Below are 4,055 nucleotides of genomic sequence, written 5' to 3' on the forward strand. Positions count from 1 at the left end.
AACTCAACCGATTCCTCACTTTTTTCTAGAAGAATGAAGCTACTGAACAAGAAGTACCTTTAGAAACATAAAAGCCAGGGCCCCTGGGTGGTTCAGTGGGTTTAAGCCTCTGCCTTCAGCTCAGGTCATGATCCCAGGGTCCTGGGATGGAGCCCCACATGGGGGGGGGGGGGTCTCTGCTCAGTGGGGAACCTGCTTCCCCCCCTGCCCCCACACCCTCTGCCTGCCTCTCTGCTAGTTGTGATCTCTGTTAAATAAATAAAATCTTTTTTTTTTTTTTTGTAAGGCAGGAGCAGAAACATGGAGCAAAGCTCCTATAACTTGCTTGATGCACATCTGACAGTCACACTAACAGGCATAATCTAGATTTCTTAGTTACGAACAACCTTTCTGAAGAGTAGGACGGGACAGTGGTGGAGCTGGGTGTGGGCAGAGGCAGGAGATCACACAGATAGGAAAACGTCATAGTATTCCCTTTCTGGAAACACTGGAGGGTTTGGCATCCTTTTATTAAATAAGATGCCAGACAAAATTATAACCAGCAGTTCCTCTATGAACACGCTCCCAAAGAGAACCATAATACACATATCAATCAGGCTAACAGGAGCAGAGATCAATGACCAGCGTACTTTCATGTTGCACAGGAAAACAACAAATTCTGTGCTCCCATCTTCAAAAACGGCATTCAGACATGGAACAGTAGCTTCACAGTGCTGAAGAACCCACCTCTTAGGAAATCATCAGAAGTGACTTTTTAAGTGTGGCCTTGAGCCCAGGGGAGTAAAGACTGGGTATGTTTTCTGTTGAGAACTTTCTGATAAGAAAATGCCACTTGACTAGTTTTTAACAATGGACAGGGCAGGGGAGGGGGGACAACAATTTTTAAAGCCTGAAAATCTCCGGATTGTCGACTACGTGCCAGACACAGCTCAGGACAACATGGTCTCAAGTATCTATATGTGGTATAATTATTTACAAGAAGAAAACAAAACACCTTGAGCTTCCTGCTTCATAGATGGTCCTGTGGTTCAGAGAGTGAACCACAGACAGTCAGAATGGAAGAAAGAGAAATGATGATTGCTACAAACTGTGTAATCCTGACCATGTTTCCTTTCCCTCCCTACCATCAGAAACTCAGAACAATAAGCAAAGTGAAAGTCAAAAACTTAGGGATTAAAGAAGAAATGGTCACGGCCCCATAACAGAAAAGATCAGGCTGCTTGAGCAAACAGAAGCTGCATTAAACCTGTTGAGTGAATTAATAGTTTTTAATCCTTCAAAACGAACACTGCACTCATATAGTGCATACAAGGAACTGGTCCTTCCAGGTATGAGCAAGTTGGTTTTAAGCAGGTCATTAACCTCATAAACAAATATTTTGCACATAGCCATAGGCACCTTAACTCCGAGCAGATTGGGCAAATGACTGTACTGCTGAGCTATCAAAATTTATCAGAGGCCCAGATGAGAACATTTTCCACTACATCAACCCAGAGAGTAAGCAGAAAAGCCAGATACCTGTTGTTTGTTCTCTCCCGCCGATTTTCTATAAAATTCAGGGGTCTGGTGAACGGGATGTCTGTTGAGCCTTTCGGAAATCTCCTAGCAGAGAAGCAGATATGTTTGCAAAGTCAGGAGTGAACTAAGACGATCCGGACGCAGAAGCAAATGATAAGGAGCTAAAACACCGTGGACATCAATGAATTTCATTCCCTTTCATTTAAAGAAGGGCGTTGGCCTATTACCTACTATAGGTGCCCACACTTACTTCATCACAGAATCACGTGGGACACTTGTTGAACATAGATTCCCTGGCTCTTCCCTGTTACAGTTTTAATTTCCACCCAGGTGACTCTTACAATTCAACAGACTTGAGAAATGCCATATATTTATAAAAGGGAAAAATGCATTAATGTAACAAAAGAAGGGTTTCTGCTAAGTTACTCGGGTTTTCTGCATGCACTCAACTGTAGGTGTTGGAGAGGCAATATTTTCACCAACCATTCCTGAAGCAAAGAACTTAAAATGTCAATCTTTAGTAAAATAGCCACCATTCCCAGCCAAAAGTCCAGGCAGAGCAGCCAAATTCTCCAAGGAAAAGGGAGGTTTTAGAGGACTGCCCAGAGGACCCTGAATCTCTCTTTTTTTAAATCTTTTAATGAAGGGTCCCTTCCTGTCTTTTCCATAGTGCATGAGTTTATAGAACTCTCAGACTGAATGCCTTTTACTTAAAAAGCTTTACCGAATCCTCAATTTGCAGAAGACTTTCCAAACTGCTCTAAAGATATAAAATTCTACATTAGTGAAATGAGCTGTCATCTCAAAAGGAGGTAGTGAGGTCACCTCTATTTACATACAACTCCATTAAGGATTAACAGACAGACGCTTGAAAACTTTGAATTCTTACAATTTAACTTTCAAATTAATTATTGGTCACAAATTATAGTTCACTAAGGGATACTCAAAGCGAAGTCAACGACCTTTAGAAGCAGGCAAAATGCAAAACGCGAATCTATATAGGTCGGAGAGAAATGAAAAGTTAGTGTTTCAGGACTGTGACCTTAACCAACATCTGTAAACTCCACTCTTTCCCCCTAGAGAATGCAAGCTGATCTATTTACTCCTGGCAGAGAAGAAAGGAGTAAGGGCGCCCAGGTGCTAAAAGAAAACCATCCAGGGGACGTGGACCAGCGCCAAGGTCACAGCCCACCTGAATGAGAAATGAAATCCAGGTTCATCCAGCCTAGGGAGACCTGGCTCCTTCCTGGACGCAAGCGCCAGTTAGGAAAGCCTTCCCAACCACGGATTTGGAGACGAGGCTCCCCTGCCCGCTGCGGCAATATATATTCAAGAAGCACTGGATGCCGGGCCTGGGGCCTGGCTCGGCCAGGGCGGCACAGACTTGTGCCCACGTGCAAGGGCTGGAGCCATGGCGTCTCGGCACTCTGAGTTCGAATCCTAGTTCTGCCAGGTCCTGGCCGTGCCCGCCCCTGCCCACCAGGGACCGCTCAGAGCTTCGGGTTCGCCATAGGCACAAAGGGGACCGTCCTGTCTCCCAAAGGGCTGGCGTGCAGAATAAACGAAGGGACAGAAACCTGTAAGGAACTCAATCAAGGGTGACCGTGACGATGATGATTGTCGTGACTCTGGCAAATTCTTCCAGCGGAGGCTGGAAGAGCGCGGGCGCCGGAAACGTAGACTTTCATAGGGGATCGAGCTAACTCCAGCCCCTAGCAGGGGGCTGCGGGGACCTTTGTCCGCGAGCGTCCCGCCCGCCGCCCGCGGTCCGCGCCACCTTTCCCGCGGCGGGCGCCGGGCGGGGCGGGGCGGCCGGCGGCGCGGGCCCGGCGGCGGGGAAGGCGGGAGCGCGGGCGCACCGGCGGGCCGCAGTCCCCAACGGCTCGGCAGGCTCGGCTCGCCGTCCCGAAGCCCGAACGCCGCCGCGCGCGCTCCGGGCCGACTCACTCTCCACGCGGGGCGGGGGGTGGGGGCGCGCGGCTAGCAGAACCCGGCGCCCTCCACCTCCGGCCCCTGCGCTCTGCCGGTCCCCCCTCCCCCGCGGCCCCGGCAGGTGGAGGCGCCCGGCGCGAGCGCTCCCGGCCCCGCAGCCCCCGCCCGCCAACACGCGGGCGCAACTTTCTTAAAGGGACAGGTGGCCGGAATCCTCGTCTACCTGGAGCTCGGACTCGGCCTCCTGGCCGGTCCCCGCTTAGGGGGAGAGGAGAGGTCTCGGCAGAGCTCTCCGGCCACCCACCTCCTTTCCCCCTGGGGAGGTGACGAAGTGCAAGTTTTAATGCACCCGGCCTCCTTTTGCAACTTAATTCTTTTGGCCAAAATCACCCTCCCACTGCTCCTCAAAGCTTGCTCCCGAGCATGCAGTTGCTGCCACCACTGGCAAAGTTTGAAGAGGGGTGTCCCCACCCCTGCGCACCGCCCCGCCCCACCCCACCCGGAGCCCCGGGGCGTGCAAGGCTCGCGGATGCTGGGAAACACCCGCTGCAATCCCCTTGACCCTGCCCTGTAACTGACCCTTGGGGGAAAAAAAAAAAGCCCCC

At 50.7% G+C, this 4,055-nt stretch overlaps 1 protein-coding gene across 2 annotated transcripts in view; it reads right to left on the reverse strand.

The window, feature by feature from the left end:
- MYO1H (myosin IH) overlaps positions 1-3,245 on the reverse strand; it is a 103,199-nt gene extending 99,954 nt beyond the window's left edge. The window contains exons 1-2 of one of the 2 annotated variants that reach the window (XM_082700100.1): positions 2,711-3,245; positions 1,519-1,602 (exon numbers count right to left, since the gene is read on the reverse strand). The gene's annotated coding sequence lies outside the window, so the exon portion shown is untranslated. Of the gene's footprint in view, positions 1-1,518; positions 1,603-2,710 lie in introns of those variants that run through there. The other variant, XM_082700101.1, reaches the window with a different exon arrangement.
- Between the last annotated feature and the right edge of the window lie 810 nt (positions 3,246-4,055).

This window comes from Mustela nivalis (assembly GCF_964662115.1).
Source record: "Mustela nivalis genome assembly, chromosome: 14".
In the NCBI taxonomy this organism is placed as follows: domain Eukaryota; kingdom Metazoa; phylum Chordata; class Mammalia; order Carnivora; family Mustelidae; genus Mustela; species Mustela nivalis.